General features: G+C 47.8%; 1 non-coding gene across 1 annotated transcript; it reads left to right on the top strand.

Annotated features, from left to right (window-relative positions):
• The first annotated feature begins 15379 nt into the window (after nucleotides 1–15379).
• On the top strand, nucleotides 15380–16358 carry LOC107276585 (uncharacterized). Its single transcript, XR_010735196.1, has 3 exons — nucleotides 15380–15631; nucleotides 15848–15946; nucleotides 16035–16358. It is a non-coding gene; the product is annotated as an uncharacterized protein (transcript).
• The last annotated feature ends 6893 nt before the right edge of the window (nucleotides 16359–23251 follow it).

Genomic DNA, 23251 nt, shown 5'->3' with positions numbered 1-23251 from the left:
CCATCCTAGCCATAGACAAGAATACCGACCCAACCCCACCTACGGCCGGAACCTCCGGGACAGGTAGGCAGGTCTGAGCCCCTAGCAGCAGGACACCAGCCCTGTGCCATGACATCTCGACTACCGGGCCGCAGCTCATGTAGCCTTCATTTGCCCTAGAGATGTCCATCAACCCCGACTTCGTCCATCTCCATCCGTGTACTTTTGTTTATAACCAGACTGAGCCACAAACTAAGCCTTACCCACTAGACATGTGGAAGTACGGTAGTGCTTTGCAACAGAGGCCCGAAGACCGGTCCTTATGTGGCCGAGGTGCTACTATCAAAACCATGCACCCCGAGCCCAGCCTAAAACCATTTTGAGGATTTTGAATAGAGGGGGAGGTGTGAATCCGATTCCACAATAATCCAACCATTCCATAGTGTCCAGGTGATATGAATATTCCCAAAGTCTAGAGTTGTAAAACCACCTAATGTTGCCTAATTAACCAGCGAAGCATCTACCTAAGTTCATACTAGTGGAACCATAAATAGAGTACCCACTAGTTGGGGTTTTATTTTCCTAGGGTGAACAAGGTAATAATAACAATAGCAATAATAATAAGGTCATAACAAAGGTAAATAGGCATGGCTAAATAAAACAGTGATAACGCAGGAATTTAAATAAAGCGATAATGCAATAATTTAAATCAAAATAATTTTATAAACTGGGACTCAATATGTTCAAGGATGATATGACTTGCCTTGCTCGCTTTCCCAAACGTCAGCTTCAACCTCCACGTAGAGCGGATCTTCCGAAGCTGCAGCGTCTACACGACCAATGAAAAGGAAAAAAGCTTTTACTCTAATAAACTCCATATAACAAGCAGGAACAAAGCACAAAAATAGGTTCTTGACTTCTTAAGGAAAAATTAGAGACTTGAATGGTCCAATTCCGAGTTCAAATGGCCAAGTTATGGCCATTTGAAGTTTATATGCTCTTTTAAGTGAATATTTGCGAATTTCTTGTCACACCCCGAAGTTCTCCTCCCAAGCCAAATTTAATTTGTAAACAACCCCAAGAAAATGCAGGTGCAAATCAAGAGAAAACCCTAAGAAAGTAATGCAAATAATAATCGGATTGGGCATGTGGAATTTTTCTTGAGTTCTACATGTCGAAATTCATTAACAGGATTTTTAGTGGAATTTTCAGAGCTCTAGAAATAATTTTAACCAATTAAAATTGAGCAAGCAATATTTTAATTCCAGGGAAAATCCTTTTTCCTTTTTCTTTTTCTTTTTCCTCTCTTTTTCCTCTTTTTTTTCAAATGGGCCGTCGGCCCATTTTTTCCCTTCCTTTCCCCCCCTCCCTGCTGGGCCGGCTGCAGGCCGAAGCCCAGCCAGGCCGCCCGCCGCCCTCCTCTCCCGGGGTCGCCGACAGGTGGGGCCCACCTGTCGGGTCCTTCCCCCACCTCCGGCCGACGCTGCGCCAGCAACCGACGCGCCCGAAACCGCCGCCGCGTCCACGCCTCCGCCTCCTCCGGGCCACGTCGACCACGCCCGCGCGTGCGCCGCGTTCCCCGCGCCCACTCCCCTCTCTCTCCAGCTCGCGCCCGCGCCCGAGATGGCCGGGATTCGATTTTCGAATCCCGCCTCTCTCGCCTCCCCCACTCCCCCACGTCGGCCGGCGTTGCCCGCCTCTCCCGGCCACGTCTCGGGGAGGGCCATCGGTTCGGCCGCCGCGTGGCGCGCCGCTCCTCCCCGGTCCGTGGACCCGATCCGCCGTGGACCGCCCTCCCCGAGCCGCTGACCGGTGGGGCCCGCTTGCCGGCGCACCTTCCTCCCTCTCCCGAGCCGCTGACCGGTGGGGCCCGCATGTCGGCGCCGCGCCCCGCCTTGATGACGTCAGCCCTGGAATATATTGTGCAATAAATGATTTAAGGTTTTTCTTGTATAGTAATAAACACAGTGAATCTTCTAAAATTCATAACTAATTCATCCGAGCTCCGTTTAAGCCCATTCAAGTCTCAGTAAATCAAGAAAAATGTGTAGAATCCATTAAAAATGGTTTTGTTCCCTGTTTCAGTAGTCTTATAGCCTGTTTGCAATGTTTGCTTTGTATGTCGCTAGATTCCGATTCCTCCGACGCTCCGGTGTACTTCGAAATAGTCGCTGAGGTTTCTCCAGCAGCAGAGCAAGGCAAGTCATGCTTGTCACTTGAACATGTTGATCCTATATTGCAAATGCTCTATTGTTTTCTTTCAAATATTGCATTGTTTTATAATGTTACTATGGGATGTTTACCTATTGTTACAGCCATGTTATTTTGATACCATGCTCCTTTGTTAGCTTGGGTTATAACATGAATAGACTTTGGACTAGGAATTGCTTAGCCATGCTTAGTTCAACTAGTTCACAATGGGGAAAATCACATTAATGTTTAGACTGTTGGTTCTAATGGCTTTGTTGGATTAGTGACACCGCTTTGGTGTTGGTTAATTAAAATAAACCACATGGTGGGCTGTGGGTGCATGGTTTAGCAGGTCGCACCTATGGCAGTTAAGGACCAGTTCGCGGGATGCCCTGGAAGAACTTATCGTACTTATCACAAGCCAGCGTGGGCAACGGCTAGGCTTGTAGTGTAGCTTTCCTCTAGTCGACGCATCCAGGCAAGGGTGGGCGTGATGGAGCGGGGCGGGCCCAGCGACGGCCTCTGTCGCTTTCGGATTCACCTAGGCACGAGAGGGGACTGCCCGTTGCCCGCTGGGGACGGGGGTGAAACCTGAGGTGTGGTGTGCTTGGCTAGAGGGGGTTATGCGAAGGGTCCTGTCACGGCCTCTTTCCGGTGTGTCGTGGTGGCATGTCGGCGCACGGAAACGTGTCGAGGAGCTTCCTCACCGTGTTCGCCTGGAGGTCCACGGCTACGTGGGTACCTGCCTAGCTAACATGGTGGTGGAGGCATCTGGAGGCCCAGCAGATCACGCCTGTCAGGAGGCAGCATACCTGATGATGGCTAGACTACGGGAGCGCCACAACTACATATTCCACGACACGGTGTACCGGTTTCACCCTCGGCGAGCCAGCAGTGATGATGTCAGTACTTTCCGTCCGACAGCCGGCGAGAACGACACCACCTTTGGTCACATGTGTGCTGTGATGAGGGGATTGGATAGGATGCACTCGGACCTGGACAAGGCGACCAAGGCCTTGAATGATGGGAAGCTCATGAGGATCGTCGCTCTGAAGGACGAGATAGCGCGCCTGAAGAGGGAGAACGCTCAGTTAAAGGGTCTTCCCGCGCCAGGAGGAGTCCGGATCCGCACCACGCCCCGCAAGACGATGACTGCACCCGTGCGCATCCAGCTTGCGCCCAGGAACCCACCTCCATCAGCAGCTCCCGCAGCACCTCCAGTTCCGCCCGCAGTTCCTGCAGCTCCAGCTCCAGCTCCCGCGTCCGCTCTCTCCTTCGCTCCAGCATCAGCCGCCAGGGGCCCAGCCAGAGGCAACGGAGGTTGGTTGTCTGCTACTCCCAGTGGCAGCCACGATCTCAGCAGCAGCAGCTCCAGTGGCTCAGAGTCGGGCAGCGGCGAGACTTATCTGCCAGGGTCCGGAAGTCGCTCAGAGGGACCTGGTGACGAGCAGGAGGACGCCTTCGACTCCACCGACCGCAGGAGCCGTTCCGAGCATTAGGCTCGTTTTCCATTAGTTTACAGACTGTCTAGCTTCTGCTTGTTAGTTTGTGTGTTTAGGTTGCTTGTTTGGGGTTAGTCGACGGTCGATATCATGTGCCTATGATATGGCTGTCTTAATAAGGATTTTTGCTTGCTCTTTAAGTGTTTTAATTCAGATCAGAACAATTGCAGTTTAAATTCCTATGTAATAAAGCTTAGTTCCTGAGCATCTGTTTTTCTTCTTTTCCCCCGTCTGCTTTTCCCTCCAGATGGTCTACACCAGGAATGGTAGCCGCGCAACAGGCGAGGGCAGCAACGGCGAAGAGCGCACTGAGGGTGTGCATCCCAACAGCAACTCCGGCAATGGTCCGCCACCACTTCCCGAGAATCCGACGCTAGCCCAAGTGATGGCACATCAGACACAGATGATGGCAGCCATGATGCAGCAGATGCAGCAGCAGCACCAGCAGATGCACCAGAGGATGCTGCAGCACGCCGAACAGCAGCACCAGCAGTTTGGTCCCCCTCCCCCTCAGTCCAAGTTGCCAGAGTTTCTACGTGTCAGGCCACCCACCTTCTCCAGCACCACCAACCCTATGGAGGCGAATGACTGGCTCCATGCCATAGAGAAGAAGCTGAATCTCCTGCAGTGCAATGATCAGGAGAAGGTTGCTTTCGCCACACACCAGCTTCAAGGTCCTGCGTCAGCTTGGTGGGACAATCACATGGCCACCCGCCCACCAGGTACTGAAGTCACTTGGGCAGAGTTCTGCCGTAGTTTCAGGAAGGCACAGGTGCCAGATGGGGTCGTGGCACAAAAGAAGAGGGAATTTCGGGCACTCCATCAGGGCAACAGGACTGTGATGGAGTACCTCCATGAGTTCAATCGCCTCGCGCGATATGCACCAGAGGATGTCCGTACCGACGCCGAGAAGCAGGAAAAGTTCATGGCAGGTCTGGATGACGAGCTAACCAACCAGTTGATATCTGGAGATTACGCCGATTTCGAGAGGCTGGTTGACAAGGCAATCCGTCAGGAGGATCAACGCAACAAGATGGACAGGAAGAGGAAGGCCGCACAGTTCAGGGCACCTCAGGGAAGTCACCAAAGGCCGCGCTTCGCTCCCGGGCAACAGGGTGGACCTACCACCATGATCGTCCGCCAGTACCGCCCGTTCAACCCTAGCAACTTTCCCCATGGCGCCGGTGGCAGTCAGACCCACCATAGAGGTCAGTCCAACCGCGGTGCAGCTCCACGCCCACCAATGGCACCGGCACAGTCAGGCCCGCCCGCGCAAGCCAAGAAGGAGACTGGAGCAAAACCAGGGTCCTGCTTCAACTGTGGCGAGCTTGGCCACTTCGCTGACAAATGCTCGAAGCCTAGGCGTGCCGGGCCAAGGTTTATCCGGGCTCGTGTCAACCACGCATCTGCGGAGGAGGCACAAGCAGCACCAGAGGTCGTACTGGGTACGTTCCCTGTTAACTCAATCCCTGCAACAGTACTTTTTGATTCTGGTGCAACGCATTCTTTCATTTCAAAGAAATTTGTTGGGATGCATGGGTTAATAAGAGAGGAACTTAGCACACCAATGCGGGTTCATACCCCAAGGAATAGCTCCACTTCGGTTCAATTCAGCCCTTCTATAACAATAGAAATTCAAAGATCACCATTTCTAGCCAACCTCATTCTTCTCGAATCCAAAGACCTAGATGTCATTCTTGGGATGGATTGGCTGACCAAGTTTAAGGGGGTCATCGATTGTGCGAATCGCACAGTCACCTTGACCAACGAGAAGGGAGAAACCGTGGTGTACAAATCACTAGACTCATCAAAGCGAGGGGTCTTTTTGAATCAGATTGAGACGGAAATCCCAGTGGACACCGTGGAGAAGAACTTGAGGAAATGGGAAGATATACCCATAGTCTGCGAGTATCCGGAAGTGTTCCCCGAAGACCTCACTACCATGCCACCCAAGAGAGAGATTGAATTCCGGATTGACTTGGCACCGGGAACCGCTCCAATTTACAAGAGACCGTACAGAATGGCGGCCAACGAATTAGCCGAGGTCAAGAAGCAGGTTGATGAGCAGCTACAGAAAGGGTACATTCGACCAAGTACTTCACCTTGGGGTGCTCCGGTCATTTTTGTGGAGAAAAAGGATAAGACGAAGAGGATGTGCGTTGATTATCGCGCACTCAACGAGGTCACAATCAAGAACAAATATCCTTTGCCGCGAATCGATGATTTGTTTGATCAACTGAAAGGAGCTAAAGTGTTTTCTAAGATAGACCTGCGATCAGGCTACCACCAGTTGAGAATTCGGGAAGAGGATATTCCGAAGACGGCCTTCACCACTCGGTACGGGCTATATGAGTGCACGGTTATGTCGTTCGGACTTACCAACGCACCCGCATTCTTCATGAATCTGATGAACAAAGTGTTCATGGAATTTTTGGACAAGTTTGTTGTGGTGTTCATCGATGACATTCTTATCTATTCAAAGTCCGAAGAAGAACATGAACAACATCTCCGTCTAGTACTCGAGAAGTTGAAGGAGCACCAGCTATACGCCAAGTTCAGCAAGTGTGACTTCTGGTCGACGGAAGTCAAATTTCTGGGCCATGTCATTACAGCTCAGGGTGTGGCAGTTGATCCATCGAACGTGGAGTCGGTTACCAAATAGACCCCGCCGAAGACCGTGTCGCAGATTCGAAGTTTTCTTGGACTTGCAGGTTATTACCACCAATTCATCGAAAACTTCTCCAGAATCGCTCGACCCATGACTCAGTTACTTAAGAAAGATGAGAAGTTCAAATGGACAGCTGAGTGCGATAAGAGTTTTGAGGAGCTCAAAAAGAAATTAGTATCCGCACCAGTTTTGATTCTGCCTGACCAGATGAAAGACTTCCAAGTCTATTGCGATGCATCCCGTCACGGACTTGGATGTGTCCTAATGCAAGAGGGCAGAGTGGTTGCGTATGCCTCGCGACAGTTACGTCCACACGAAGGGAATTATCCAACTCATGACCTGGAATTGGCAGCAGTGGTTCATGCTTTGAAGATCTGGAGGCACTATCTGATTGGCAACCGCTGCGAAGTATATACGGACCATAAGAGTCTGAAATACATCTTCACCCAACCGGACCTAAACCTCCGACAATGAAGATGGTTGGAACTAATCAAAGACTATGACATGGGTATTCACTACCACCCGGGTAAAGCCAATGTGGTGGCAGACGCTTTAAGCCGGAAAAGTTACTGCACTGCCCTGTGCATCGAGGGCATGTGTGAGGAATTGCGGCAGGAGTTTGAGCATCTCAACGTGGGAATTGTTGAACACGGGTTTGTGGCCGCTCTGGAGGCACGGCCTACGCTCGTGGATCAAGTCAGAGCAGCTCAAGTAAACGATTCTGAAATAGCAGAGTTGAAAAAGAACATGAGAGTCGGAAAAGCCCGGGATTTCCACGAAGATGAGCATGGCACAATCTGGTTGGGAGAAAGATTGTGTGTACCTGACGACAAGGAACTGAAGGATCTGATACTCACCGAGGCTCATCAGACCCAGTACTCCATTCATCCAGGCAGCACTAAAATGTATCAAGACCTCAAAGAAAAGTTTTGGTGGGTCAGCATGAGGAGAGAAATAGCTGAATTCGTCGCACTCTGCGATGTTTGCCAGCGAGTGAAGGCAGAGCACCAAAGACCAGCAGGTTTACTCCAACCTCTTCAAATCCCGGAATGGAAATGGGAAGAGATTGGAATGGACTTTATAACAGGACTGCCCCGGACATCATCGGGTCACGATTCAATCTAGGTAGTCGTGGATCGACTCACTAAGGTTTCTCACTTCATACCAGTACATACCACATATACGGGCAAAAGGTTGGCGGAGCTTTACCTTTCGAGAATCATGTGCCTACATGGAGTACCCAAAAAGATTGTATCTGACCAAGGGAGTCAGTTCACCTCAAAATTCTGGCAGAAGCTGCAGGAAGAATTGGGGACCCGTTTAAATTTCAGCACGGCCTATCACCCGCAAACTGATGGTCAGACCGAGCGAGTCAATCAAATCTTGGAAGATATGTTGAGAGCTTGCGCTCTTGATTTTGGTGGAGCTTGGGACAAAAGCTTACCATATGCGGAATTCTCGTACAACAACAGCTACCAGGCCAGTCTACAGATGGCACCGTTTGAAGCTTTATACGGCCGGAAGTGCCGCACACCTCTCTTCTGGGATCAGACAGGCGAGCGTCAATTGTTCGGGACAGAGGTATTAGCGGAAGCGGAAGAGAAAGTCAGAATCATCAGGGAAAGGTTGAGGATTGCCCAGTCTCGACAGAAGAGCTACGCGGATAACCGTCGAAGGGAGCTCACTTTTGAGGCAGGGGATTACGTGTATCTTCGTGTCACTCCGCTCCGGGGAGTACACCGCTTTCAGACGAAAGGCAAGTTGGCACCACGCTTCGTGGGGCCATACAAAATCCTGGAACGAAGGGGGGAAGTTGCTTATCAGCTAGAACTTCCATCCAATATGATCGGCATCCATGACGTGTTCCACGTGTCCCAATTAAAGAAGTGCATAAGGGTACCTGAAGAACAGGCTGATTCGGAACACATTGATATCCAGGAGGACCTAACATACGTGGAGAAGCCGGTTCGTATACTTGATACCAGCGAAAGAAGAACCAGAAACAAGATCACCAGGTTTTGCCGAGTTCAGTGGAGTCATCATTCAGAAGAGGAAGCAACCTGGGAAAGGGAAGATGAGTTGAAAGCCGCCCATCCGCACCTCTTCACCAGCTCCTCCGAATCTCGGGGCCGAGATTCCGTTTAAGGGGGGTAGGTTTGTCACACCCCGAAGTTCTCCTCCCAAGCCAAATTTAATTTGTAAACAACCCCAAGAAAATGCAGGTGCAAATCAAGAGAAAACCCTAAGAAAGTAATGCAAATAATAATCGGATTGGGCATGTGGAATTTTTCTTGAGTTCTACATGTCGAAATTCATTAACAGGATTTTTAGTGGAATTTTCAGAGCTCTAGAAATAATTTTAACCAATTAAAATTGAGCAAGCAATATTTTAATTCCAAGGAAAATCCTTTTTCCTTTTTCTTTTTCTTTTTCCTCTCTTTTTCCTCTTTTTTTTCAAATGGGCCGTCAGCCCATTTTTTCCCTTCCTTTCCCCCCCTCCCTGCTGGGCCGGCTGCAGGCCGAGGCCCAGCCAGGCCGCCCGCCGCCCTCCTCTCCCGGGGTCGCCGACAGGTGGGGCCCACCTGTCGGGTCCTTCCCCCACCTCCGGCCGACGCCGCGCCAGCAACCGCCGCGCCCGAAACCGCCGCCGCGTCCACGCCTCCGCCTCCTCCGGGCCACGTCGACCACGCCCGCGCGTGCGCCGCGTTCCCCGCGCCCACTCCCCTCTCTCTCCCGCTCGCGCCCGCGCCCGAGATGGCCGGGATTCGATTTTCGAATCCCGCCTCTCTCGCCTCCCCCACTCCCCCACGTCGGCCGGCGATTCCCGCCTCTCCCGGCCACGTCCGGCCCTCTCTCTCCCTATTTAAGCTCCCCCGTCGCTCCCTCTCGCTTTTTTCCCATTTCGCCTCCCTCTCCCGAGCTCCCCATCGCTCCCGCGCCGTGCGCCCATCCGCCGCCGCCGTTTCCGCTACTCCGGTCGCCTCTAGCCGCCGCTACACCCGCCGCCGCACCGCGCCGTCACCGCCGTTGGGTTCGCGCGGCCGAGGTCCACCTCGTCCACCCCTCCTCCATAGAGATTCGCCGCCGGAGCCCCATCCCCGTCGTGCGCTGGAGGTTCCGGAGCTCGTCCCGCCGTCACCATCGTCCTCCGTCGCCCACCGTCGTCGACCGTTATCGGTGAGGCCTCTCCTCCTCTTTCTCTCTCTCCCGCACCGTTTAGCCGTCGCGCCGCCGCTTAGCCGCGTAGCTGCCGCTTCACCTCTAGCCGCCGCTCTCCGCCGCCGGTCGGTCGCCGTCGGCCGCCGTCTTGCGCCGCTGCCGCATGTGCGCCGCTGCCGCATGTGCGCCGCGCCATCGCGCGCCATGGTCGCCGGGCCGGTTTGCGCCGTGCCCGCGCGCACCGGCCGCGAGCTCCCGCCGCCGTCCGATCTACCCTTGGGTAGATCGGGGCCATCGGTTCGGCCGCCGCGTGGCGCGCCGCTCCTCCCCGGTCCGTGGACCCGATCCGCCGTGGACCGCCCTCCCCGAGCCGCTGACCGGTGGGGCCCGCTTGCCGGCGCCCCTTCCTCCCTCTCCCGAGCCGCTGACCGGTGGGGCCCGCTTGCCGGCGCCCCTTCCTCCCTCTCCCGAGCCGCTGACCGGTGGGGCCCGCATGTCGGCGCCGCGCCCCGCCTTGATGACGTCAGCCCTGGAATATATTGCGCAATAAATGATTTAAGGTTTTTCTTGTATAGTAATAAACACAGTGAATCTTCTAAAATTCATAACTAATTCATCCGAGCTCCGTTTAAGCCCATTCAAGTCTCAGTAAATCAAGAAAAATGTGTAGAATCCATTAAAAATGGCTTTGTTCCCTGTTTCAGTAGTCTTATAGCCTGTTTGCAATGTTTGCTTTGTATGTCGCTAGATTCCGATTCCTCCGACGCTCCGGTGTACTTCGAAATAGTCGCTGAGGTTTCTCCAGCAGCAGAGCAAGGCAAGTCATGCTTGTCACTTGAACATGTTGATCCTATATTGCAAATGCTCTATTGTTTTCTTTCAAATATTGCATTGTTTTATAATGTTACTATGGGATGTTTACCTATTGTTACAGCCATGCTATTTTGATACCATGCTCCTTTGTTAGCTTGGGTTATAACATGAATAGACTTTGGACTAGGAATTGCTTAGCCATGCTTAGTTCAACTAGTTCACAATGGGGAAAATCACATTAATGTTTAGACTATTGGTTCTAATGGCTTTGTTGGATTAGTGACACCGCTTTGGTGTTGGTTAATTAAAATAAACCACATGGTGGGCTGTGGGTGCATGGTTTAGCAGGTCGCACCCATGGCAGTTAAGGACCGGTTCGCGGGATGCCCTGGAAGAACTTATCGTACTTACCACAAGCCAGCGTGGGCAACGGCTGGGCTTGTAGTGTAGCTTTCCTCTAGTCGACGCATCCAGGCAAGGGTGGGCGTGATGGAGCGGGGCGGGCCCTGCGACGGCCTCTGTCGCTTCCGGATTCACCTAGGCACGAGAGGGGACTGCCCGTTGCCCGCTGGGGACGGGGGTGAAACCTGAGGTGTGGTGTGCTTGGCTAGAGGGGGTTATGCGAAGGGTCCTGTCACGGCCTCTTTCCGGTGTGTCGTGGTGGCATGTCGGCGCACGGAAACGTGTCGAGGGGCTGTGTCTTGTGGGTACAGTTGTACACCTCTGATCAGAGTAAAAACTATTCGAATAGCCGTGCCCGCGGTTATGGGCGGTCAACCAGATTCACCGTGATTAGGCTCACCCTAGTGTAATCTTTTGAATTTGGATAGTTTAGGTGGATGGTTGGGCCTGTCGCAACGTGGGTTAGCGTTGGACAGTGGATAGTTGATATTGTTTAATTATTACAACTGTTTAAATCTTTCAACTTCTGTTTATGCAAATGAACCACTTCAGCTCTTCTTTGATGATTCCCTGCATCACACCCCTATTCCGGTATGACTTGCTGAGTACAGTAGGTAGTACTCAGTCTTGCTCTATTTTTCCCAACCCCAGAGTTCGAGTATGTGTCAGATGGAGGTGTCTCTGAGGAGTAGGCTTCGTCCGTGCCGTCGAGGATGCCTGTGGAGTGGTGTTCCCACTGCAGTTCTAGTCAAGGCTTAGCACCTGTTGTCTTTCGTTTTTCCGCTGCATTTATGTAAGACTTTTATGATGTTTGTAAGACGTGGATCTGAATGTCAACATTGTCGTTTGTGTACCCCGGCTGGTCCTGGACGGGGATTTTAATGCACATTCTGCTTGAAATTCTATTCGGGAATTTCTGGGCGTGACATTTCTTCATTTAAATTTTAATTTAAAAAAAAGTGTTTATTGCGTCAGCCGAGGGGAGGGGGCGCGCGGACCGGGTCCACGGGAGTGGGGCCCACGCGGCAGCCTCATGGTCCACGGTGGACCGGGCGCACCCGGGCTTGCACCGGCCGGCGCCGTGGGCCCCACGCGTCAGCCACACCCGAGGGCGCGGGCGGCTGACGGCCGGGCCCCACGCGGCGGCCACTCGGCGCGCCCAAAGGCGGCCACGACGGCGCAGCCGGCGGGAGGCGGCACCCGCGCCCCTATGGTCGCCGGCGGCGGCCATCGGCACGGCGGAGCGGTGGCCGAGAGAGGGGAAGGGAAGGGGGAAAAGAGGTGGCGGTCCACGGCTCACCCTAGGTCAACAGCGACGACGAAGAAGGCGGCCGGAGCGGAGGAAGGCGGCGGCGCGGCTCAGGTCGACGGGGTCGACGGCGTTCCGGCGGTCGGCGAGCTCGGCGAGGGGGTGGACGGGGTCGACGGCGGTGCGGCGAAGCCGGAGGAGGTGACGCTAGGGCGGGAGACAGTCCCGGCGAGCGGAGAAGGCCGGCCGGAGGTCGTCGGCGACGGAGGAGAGAGAGGGCGACGGCGCGAGCTCGATTCCGGCGAGGAGACGGTGCGGCAAGGGGCGGAAAAGGGCGAGGGAGGCGCAGGGAGGGTTTAAATAGTGTTGGATGGGGGAGAGGGCGGCCGGGAGAGGAAGGAAACCGGCCGGGAGGTCCGGCCGCCATCAATGGTGCCGGCGAGATTTACGGGAGCAAATCCGCCCATTTGAATGCGAGAGAGAGAGGGAAAAATGGGGGGAAAGGGGGAGGGGATCACGGGGAATATTTCCCCCCACTTTATTGCACGTGGGGACGGCGGGATGCGGCGGATTCGGCGGCGGTGGCGGCGCTTGGCGCGGGCGGGCGGCGGGAGCGGCGGGAGGACGGGGATGACAGGTGGGCCCCACCCGTCAGCGAGGGTGGCGGACGGGCCCGCCCGTCAGCGGCGCGCGCGCGGGGAGAGGCCGAGTGGGGTGCGGGGAGAGAAGGGAGAGGGGGAGGGAGATGGGCCGAGCCGGCCCATTAGAGGGAAGGGGACTTTTTAGGTTTTTTTCTTTTTATAAAACCTTTTTAACTTGGTTTATTTCTTAATAATTATTATTTGTGCTCTGAAAATTCCACTAAAATTTATTTACACATTTTAGGCTTTTAGGAAATATACAAAAATCCTCTAAGCCTTATTTGACTTTTACTTTGCACATTTTAATTTTTGGAGGCTTTCACACGGATTTTAATTATTCTAGGCATAATTTAAAGGATATATTTTAGGGTCGTTTTGGGACGTGACAAACCTACCCCCTTAAACGGAATCTCGACCCCGAGATTCGGAAGAACTGGCGAAGAGATCGGGATGGGCTGCCTTCAGCTTGTCTCCATTGGGAACCAGAAGGAGTTGTTTCACTTGATCTCTCAGAGGGAAGTAACACCACTTGTGAGTACTCTACTAGATGCAGAGACTCTAGGGCGCTCAAGGGAAGAGGAAGATCACTTACGGGCTTACGGCTGGAAGCAATCTTTTATGGACTAGCAATTTGCCTCCTGCACCTGTACCATCGGTTGGTTTGAAAGTCTTCACCGCACTTGAGTTTGAAAAGACATTGGCTGGTGGAGGATTGAAGGGGCCATTATTGCCGGTGGAGGAGAGCAGCACCAATTTGAAGCTTGCACCCGGTTGAAACCTGATCTGCGAATTTGCGTGGCCTGCACTTCCTTCTATAGCCTTACCTTGAGCCCTAAGATGCACTAAAGGCTCACGCTCAGGGGCGGTCACGTCGGGTGGGGAGGGGTTGGCCTAGAAGGATTCAAGTGTTGGGGAGGAGAGGTTGGTCGGTGGATCGGTGGAAGATAGCGTCGACGGCGGGGAACGCAGTCGCCGGTGGCAGGGGTGGGTGTCGGGGCTTGGAGAGAGAACCATTTGGCTGCGTCCGTGTGCTGTGCTACTTGTGGAGAATATCCAGGTGATACCCTGATACTCCTCATTTCCTGTATATGGATAGCAAGGTTTTGGACATATTAAAAAAAAAAGGCTCACGCTCCCTCCTTCCACATTTTTTGTTTGAAAGAAAACAGCACACAGCACAAGATTGTGCCTTGTCATTAAATATAGCGGCAGAAAAATACAACCCTAAGAACCCCAAGAAGTAAGAAAAAGGGAAAAAGCTCTATACAATATACAGAGTGGGGCAAAAAGTCATGTAAGCGCTTTGCTCCTGCCATCGCCCAAGCTTGTGTCTCATCCTTGATTTTTGGTGAAAAGGAATGACGACATGGCCTCGTTTTGCTAGAAGATTTGTTGGTTCCTCTCCTTCCAGATCTCCCAGAGGATGACGAGGATGAGGGTGTGCAACCCCTTTTTGGGAACTCCTGTCGTATTTGCTAGAGCCTCCCACCAATCTTTTACGGTCTAGGTCGTCTCCCATTGTTTAGGGTCTAGCTGTTGGTAAGCCACCCAGGCATCTACCAGGCTCCAAATTCTTTTCATGTATCTGTAGCTGACAACGAAATGTAGAACCGTTTTGCCTTCTCTACGGCAGAGGGGGCATATCCCATTATTTTGCCATCCTCTAGTTGCCAGTCGGTCAGAGGTCTAGACCCTATATTAGATGACTAGCCATGCGTGAAATTTGCATTTCTCTGGCGCCCAAACTCTCCAGATGAGCGAATTGAAGACCGTTTTTGGCACCCCAAGGTACTATGCCTGGTAAGCCAACAATGCTAAGTATATGGAAGTGAATTTCTAAACAATTTGATCAGGCTCCTCCTCGTTTATATGGATGTTTCGCACAACGGTCCATAAGGCGACTAGCTGAACAATAAGTTCCACTAAAATTGGTGGGTTGGCTTCAAGGTCTAAGTCATCAATCCAAGCATCGTTTTCCTTTTCCTGATGCAAGGACTTCTCTTTCTTTTTTGATATTGCATAGACCAACAGCATGAGGTCCTTTGGCCTACGCCCTTCTACCCAAGCAGAATCCCAAGAAGAATTCCTCTTCGCCGCGTCTCCTTCCACATTTATAAAGCATGCATATATTTGAAAAACTACAACTTGTGTATGTTGTGATCACGTCCTAGTCTTCTATGCATGTAGTACAGATGGTTTCATTGTTATATAACATTACTTATATATGCAGCATGGAAAATAACTTTGTTGAAAGAAATCAATTATCAAAAGTACAATTTTCAATAATATGGCAGTTTAATGTAAGACCTGTAAAATTGAATTATTGGAGTTTTTCCCCTCAATAAAATGGAGACAAACAGTAACGCTCATTTCAGGGTAAAGAACTGAAATGCCAGAGCATTTCCAAGGCAGGTCAGCCGTTTTAGCAGGAAATATGGGCATATAATAGGAGGAAAATAAATTGTAACTGCCAGTAAGAGAAACTGCAATGTGGCAGAAAAAGAATCAACTACTGTTTCTTCTTATAGTATTCAGCAAAAGGTTATCTGCATTGGAAGGCTGCTACTAGAAGACTTCTATATAAAGGATAGATGTGAACCTCCATAAATTATGCCTTTATAAACCAACCGTTTTTAGCTTTTGATTCTTGATTAGGAGAGACTTGTGAATCGCCTCATGTAATTCTGCCTACATTTGCAAACAGCTTGGTGGCAACCATTCACACGTTACAACAAGCCAAAGGTCAAGCAAGTTCCATGACTTGTTTATTTGACACCTATTTGAAAATTGCGTGTGACTAATCTAGTGGTGAAGCTTGCCTATATATATGCTTGATAACCCTTTGAGTTCTTTGCCAAACTACAAGTTGTCTCACTTCAGAGTACTGAGTACTAAAATTCAGTCATCCAGTATTTCAATGGCCCAAGGAGACAATGGCAAGAAGGCAATGCCACAGGCAGAAAACAAAGAGATTGCTGCTAAGGATGCACAGGACATAAGAAGACAAGCAGATGAATTTAACTCTTGGGTAAATAAAATCATAGTAATGGGTGATATATATTGTCTTCAATTTTAATAATAATTATATTTATGCTTTATTTTAGCTTTTGCAGGAATAGATTTAGCATTTTTCTAGAGGCTGTACACAGTGGCTGTAAATTTCTGGCAGATGAGCATGCAATTAACTAGCTAGACTCTTATCATTTGTAGACTTGTATCATATAATCAATTGTTCTTGATTCAGTTGGACAGGATGGAAGCTATGGACAGCCAAGAGCTGAAGCAGTACAAAGAACAAAACAAGGACATGTTTAACAGCCAGAAGAAAGCTGCGATAAACAAGGTTTGGATGGCTTTTATGAAAATTATGTGTACTAAATTCCTGGTTCCTTGGCGTATATCAGAATATATCTGGTTGTAAACCTTTGCAGATTCAGCAGAAGGAGAAGAAGAAGAGAAAGAGAACTGTGCTGAGCCCAATCTTGGGCGCTGTGATGAAATTTCATAGAGACAATGATGTGGACCCTTCTGCTTCAGGACCGGCTGCATAAAAGATGGTGGTGTGACCGATCATGCATCGAACAAGAATCTGTCGTCAATTATATACTTGGATAAGTAAATGATGGCTTCATTTGTTGAAATCTAAATCTTCTACTGTGTACTTGTTTGGTCATGTGAGCTTTGCAATATGTTGTACTTGACTTGTGTGATGTGTGGTAATCTCAAAATTAAATATATTATTAATGTTCAGTGTTTGATATTGAGATAATGCTTTTCTTTTGTCAAATTGCTACAGAAACCACTAAGTTCACAAGTATTTTTTTTCTGGGTCGGTCAAAAATAATGCCAACCAAATTTTATTAAGATTAGGAGAAGTTACAATATACATCGACAGAAGTTCTGTCACCAAATCTGGGATGCAGCTGGAACAATCCGTTCACGCATTTTCGTAGTGAAATTCTTTTTAGGAAGTACATAAAAGATTTGCACGTCTTTGTATTAAGATGTTGTTTAACATTCAGCTAAGAAAGTGCCAACAAAAGAAAAATACACGGATTCCTCCCAACCATTTTGTGCGACCTTGCGGAAAAACCGTGTTTAGTGATAATGAGTATTGCGGGGCAGTTGTGCTTGTGCATTGTGGTAGCGAATGTTTTGGGGAGAACCTTTGTAAATATGTCCATGATGACCATTTCACCAGTAGAGGAATGATGATTTCCCACAATTGCAATGACTTCACTTCCCCTTGGTCTTCGGGTATAGTCATTCATTTGCATTTCCAAATTATCTAGTAAGTCCAATCGGGTGTCTAAAGCATCATCGCTCTAGCTAAGATTATATATTATGGTTCCATACTTCCATCTACAATAGTCCATGACAGAGGAGTCACTGGCCGGCATTGGCGATGCTTGTCCTCGATCCAGTGCATCATAGTCCAGTAGTACGTCTCGAGCGCGTGCTTGCTTTCTATGCACATTCATGCAACATTGGGGATTGGAGTCCACTTTTGTCACAGCGAACTCGGCCCAGGCTAACTCCAGACCGAAAATGGCAGTCACCGAAAAAAAAATCAAAACCTCTTTATCTACTACTCCACCCCAAAATATAGCTATCAAAAACTAACTCACCTCTCTCATTTTCCACGCACACGTTTCCCAAACTACTATACGGTACGTATTTTGCAAAAAATAATTCTATAGGAAAGTTTTTTAAAAAATTCATATTAATCCATTTTCAAGTTTATTTTAGCTAATGCTTAATAAATCATGCACTAACCGCTCTCTGTTTTGCTTGTTGGGAGTGAGGGTTCCGAACTCAGCCTAAGAAGAGAAGTAAAAAATCTATACTACTATTCAATAATTACACTAGTTGGTGGTGGGAGGTGGATGAGAGTTGTCAGATAAGTGGTATCTTTGAATATTTAATGACTATAAACATCCCTTGGTATTCTATAGGCAATTATATTTTGGGTTAATTTGATCCATGCCACTGCAAATTTAGCTATTCAGAAAAATGACATTGCAATTCATCTATTCTTAACCGTGCCACTGAAATTTTGTAAAACTAAAACCGTGCCATTGACGTCACATTTTCCATCCATTCTCTTCCTTTTCCGTCTTCTTCCTTCCTTCTCCCATCTTCTTCCCGGAGTCAAGCCGGAGAGGGAGCTCGCCGGCAAGGTGAACGAACCCAACCTCGAGTGCGGTTGGCGTGGTCGGCGAATCCGGCGGTGGCGGCGTCGGACAATGGTGGCATCGGGACTCGGGCGGAACCAGCTGAGGCCTAGGCTGGGTGTCGAGCGTGATCGACGACGGTGACTCTCTTCTTCCGCGTTGCTGCTCAACCTCGGCTCCCGCTCTGGCCTCCGGGTCGGTGAGCACCTCATGCCGGCCGCTCTCCCTCGCGGCAGTGCTCTCCCCGCACTACTCATCCTTGGACCTCTCCGAGACTCCAACCGCCTCCTCGTCGCCCGCCATGAGCTCCGCAAGTAGCTGGAGCACCTCGCCGCCGTCTTCGAGTCTTCATCGCCTCTGTTGGGTCTGCTCGCGCCATGCAGCGCCAGATCTACCGTTGTTTCCATCGACGTTGGCTCCACCGCCGACACCGTCGAAGCTCGCTGCGGCCATGGATGGATGGACGACCGCCGTTGGCATCGCCGCCGCTGCTCCCGCACGAGATCTCGCCCACTTGGCTCCGGGAAGAAATGGGAGAAAGAAGGAGCCGCTGCCGCCTGCCATGGTTGGGTCGCTGGCAAGCTCCCTCTCCTCCGAGCTCGCCGGCATGACTCCGAGAAGAAATAGGAGAAAGAACCGGGAAGAAATGGGAGAAAGAAGGAAGAAGACGGAAAAGGCAGGGGATGGATGGAAAACGTGACGGCAGTGGCACGGTTCTAATTTTGTAAAATTCTAGTGGCACGGTTACGAATAGACGAATTGTAATGGCATTTTTCTTAATAGACAAATTTGCAGTGGCATAGATCAAATTAACCCTAATATTTTAGGACAAAATTTAAATATAAAGTCGCTGCGATGGGAATATATTTGATGATGACTAATGTTTAGTGCCATGCATGACCCTAAACTAAAGCTGAACTTCAGCAAAGAATTAAGGCCTGGTTTAGTTCCCAACTTTTTCTTCAAACTTCCAACTTTTCCATCAAATCAAAACTTTCCTACACACAAACTTCTAACTTTTCTATCACATCGCTCCAATTTCAATCAAACTTACAATTTTGGCGTGAACTGATTAAACACACCCTAAACAGAAACAATCGATTTTAGTTTCATTGCCATCACCTGATGACAGACTTCTCTGTAATCACTGTTGAGTCGTTAACTTCATGTTCTGGTGCCGTGAGCATGAGTTACCATCATCATGAGGAAACATAGCCTTTATCGCTACAATTGCTCTTTTGTTTTTCTATTTTTATCACAGAAGATCATTGATGCTTATTGGGGAAAAATGATGCAACCTCGGTCTAGTAAGCTGTAGTTTATTTTGCTTCTGAAGTAATTGCCAGTGGTTTGGCTATACTGTCGACCACTCTTAATTTTGGGATGAAATTCTTAAACCATACTGCATGCCCCGTTACATGATATCATGCCACAGATTCTGCCTACATTGTAGATGATACAATAATCGTCTACATGGAGCTTTTCCATGAAATAGCTCTCCCACAAGAGTGAAAATATAACCTGAAGTGGATTTCTTAGTACCTAAGCACCCTACAAAGTCAATATCTGAATAGTCTAATATCACAAGCTTATCAGACCTCTTATATGTGAGCATATAATGCTTAGTTCCTTACAAATAATGGAGGACCTTCTTAACTCCTTTCCAGTGGTCCAATCCAAGATTAGATAAAAATCTACCAAGCATCCTAGTAACGAACGCCAAATCTGATTTCGACAGTCAAAGCATGCGGTTTCGTCTTCATTTCTTTAGTTTCTAAGTCATTTGTTGGGCTTTAGAATTAACCAAATTTATCACCTTTTATTATTGGGGCAGGTGTCGTAGAGCATTTGCTCATATTATATCTTTCCAACACTCTGGAAATATATGATTCTTGAGATAATCCTAGCAATCCTTTGGACCTATCTATTTGAATTTCCATGCCCAAAACATAAGATGCTTAACCAAGATATTTCATATCAAATTTAGATGACAGATTTTCTTTACTTTCTCGCAGCAAATTCTTATCGCTGCTTGCTAACAAAATGTCATCAACATAGAGTACTAGTATGATGAATTTTCCACTTTTATTCTTCATATAAATGTAGTTGTCCATCACATTTTCCTTTAATCCAAAAATTTTTAATTACTTCATCGAATTTAAGGTACCATTGTCTGGATGCCTCCTTAAGTCCATAAATGGATTTATTTAATTTGCATGCTAAATGGTCTTTCCTTCCACAACAAAACCTTCTGGTTTTGCCATGTAGACATTCTCATTTAAATCACCATTTAGAAATGCAGTCTATGCATCCATCTGATGAAGTTCTAAGTTATGGTGAGCTACTAAAGCCCTGACAATTATAAATGAGTCTTTCTTAGATATAGGAGAAAATATATCTAAATGAGTCTTTCTTAGAGACAGGAGAAAATGTATCATTATAATCAATTCCTTATCTACGCAAAAAAAAACATTTATCAACAAGCCTTGCTTTGAATCGTTCGATGTTCCCTTTAGAGTCCAGCTTAGTTTTGTAGGCCCATTTGCAGCCTATTGTTTTGCCTCCTTAGGAACTTCTACTGATCCCACACTTTAATTCATCTTCCATTTCTTCAAACCACTTGGATGAGTTTTTACTGCTTATGGCTTCTTTAAATGAGGTAGGGCCATCTACCTTCCCTATATCTTCACTCATATAAACTTCATGATAATCGGGAATGGCAAATTTCCTTACCTGTTGTGATCTTCTTAATTGCTGATTTTCATCGTTGTTCACATGTCGTTGAGCATCTTCTTTTGGATATTTCTTCTTCATTCTATGTCGCATAATTCTATTGATGCTCATTACTTTCATCATTATTTTCATCAACACTTTCTTCAACATCAGTTGTAGGGCCAGAGGGTCCAGAATTACTCGTTGTTGGCGCACTACATTCTATGGCACAAGTTTGATAAATGGAATATTATTCTCTTGGATTTTCATAATTGGAACATTAGTTTTAATTTCCTCAAGATTAATCTCCTTATGTTGTGAGCTCTCCACTTCATTATTTTCTAAGAAGACAACGTGTCTAGTCTCCACAAACTTAGCGATATGGTCTAGACAATAAAATTGGTATCCCTTAGATATTTCTGGATATCCGATGAAATGATGGCTCATAGTCTTATGGGTCTAATTTCTTTAGTTGTGGATTAAATATTCTGACTTTTGCACGACAATCCCACACGCGTAAATAATTTAATGTCGGTTTCCTTCCAATCCATAATTCATAAGAGATCTTAGGTACTGACTTACTTGGAATTCTATTTATAATGTGGGTAGTTGTCTTTAAGCCTTCAATCCACAATTTACTTGACGGAGTAGAATGATTTAGCATACTGCGCACCATATCCATGAGTGTGCGGTTGTGTCATCCTGCTACTCCATTCTGCTGAGGTTCTTCGGGCATAAATATTGGGCAACTATTCCATGTTGCTAGAGATATAAGGCAAACGGACCAAGAATTTGACCAAATGGAGCATGTTTCCCATAGTATTCACCACCACGATCTGATCTCACAACTTTAATTTTGGCATTATGTTGATCTTCTTGTTTAGTCCTAAATATCTTAAATTTCTCAAGAGATTCAGAACGATCATTAATGGGGGTAAATATAGTCATAACGGGAATAATCATATCTGAATGGAACGATCATTATTTTTTGTGGACTTGTGCTCCGAGTGGCCCCTTTCTTTATTGTATTGGTGAATTTCCCCTTAATGCAATCTATGCAATGATCTGCGTAGGAAAAATCTAAGTAGAGGAGTATTTCTTCTTTAATGATACGTTCAATTCTCCCCCTAGAAATGTGGCCTAAAAAATAGTGCCATAATTTTGATGATGTCTCAGCTTTATCATTACAGACATTTGTAGCATTCATCACAGTGTCATCCAAAGAGAAGAAATAGAGTTTGTCTCGCACGAAGGCAAGACCCATAACTTTATTATCAAACTAAATGTAACATGTTCTCTTTTTAAAATGACACTCATAATCTGTCTTTGCAATGAAATAAGGTTTCTCTTAATAGAGGGAGCAAACACAGCATTATTCAAAATTAAATTGTAACCGCTAGGGAGTCTAAGTGTGAGGTCTCTAACAGCCGTCACATCAATCTCTGCCCTATCAGCTACTCTTAGGTTTTGCTCCCCTTTTGCTACCTTCCGCACGGTACTGAATCCCTGTAATGAGTTGGAAACGTGCACCATGGTACCTGAGTCAACCCACCAAGTATTAAGGGAAAATTCAGTGTAAAGGGATTCATCCACATTAGATATTTCTTCAGAATTAGTGTTACCTTTCTTAGCTAACTATGCTTTAAGCATGAGCAATTCCTTTGCCAATGTCCATCCGCCTCGCAGAACAGGCGGTGTGGAGTCTTGGAAGGATCATCATTAGTCTGAGTGCTTGCAATAGCTTGCTTGCTCCCACTAGCATCCCGTGAGGAGATTGATTTTTTTTCTCGTTGCTATTAGAGCATTCCCCTTGGTACATCTTTCTTTTGCCTTTGTAATTGGCATTAGCGAGGTTGAGTTAGTCTTTAAGCCTTTGTTTTTCTGCTCTTTGACACTCTTCCTCTTCGACTGAGTGTGCAATTAGCTCCTGTATGGTCCACTTCTCTTTCTGAGCATTATAATTAATCTTAAAAGGACCAAAGTCAGGACCAAGAGAGCTCATGATGAAGTGCACTATGAAACCATCAGACAACTCCATATCCATAGATTTGAGCTAATGTTCCATATGAGTCATTTCCATGATATGCTTCCTTTACCATTATAGGTGCTAGAAAGCATCTTGCTAATGATTGTACTAGCATAATTCTTAGAAGAGGATTTGAAATTCTCTTGAATGTTGGCTAAGTATGTCTTTGCATTGTCAGAATCAACAATACCTCCAATGATTTCTTGAGCAGTGTGGCTCTTAATAAACATCAAAGCCATCCTATTGGACTTCACCCAAGCGGCTACTTTTTCTTCATGAGACCACTTGAGATTTTCATATTTTCCTCCTCGCCCATGTCGAGTTCTTCAGCTGATTTGAGTTCCTCAGGAGGATCCTCTCTTATGGCCAAGTCGTAATCCAACAAAGCTAAGTTAAGACGCATAGTCACCCTTTTTTCAATATTTTTGTTTTCCCCTCTTTGGTTTTTAGTCTGATTTACGTGAAGTAATACATGTATGCTTCATCAATTGTCCAGATCTAGTAGAAATGATGTTGTTTTATTTAGTTGGGTAGTTGGGAGTTGGTATCTTGTGGATGTTTTTTCATCATGTTGTTCAATATATTATTATGTAATAATTTTGCTAGATAGATCTAGTTCTTTTTCAAGTTTGTAGGTCTGAATATGTGTTGGATCTGTCGTCTCTTGTGGTTGGATGCATGGTATATGGTTGTGCTTGTTGCATTCCACGTTTTGACAATGTATAATGCATATTAT

This window comes from Oryza sativa, chromosome 9, assembly GCF_034140825.1.
Source record: "Oryza sativa Japonica Group chromosome 9, ASM3414082v1".
Classification (NCBI taxonomy): Eukaryota; Viridiplantae; Streptophyta; class Magnoliopsida; order Poales; family Poaceae; genus Oryza; species Oryza sativa.
This window is presented reverse-complemented; position numbering and strand designations above follow the sequence as displayed.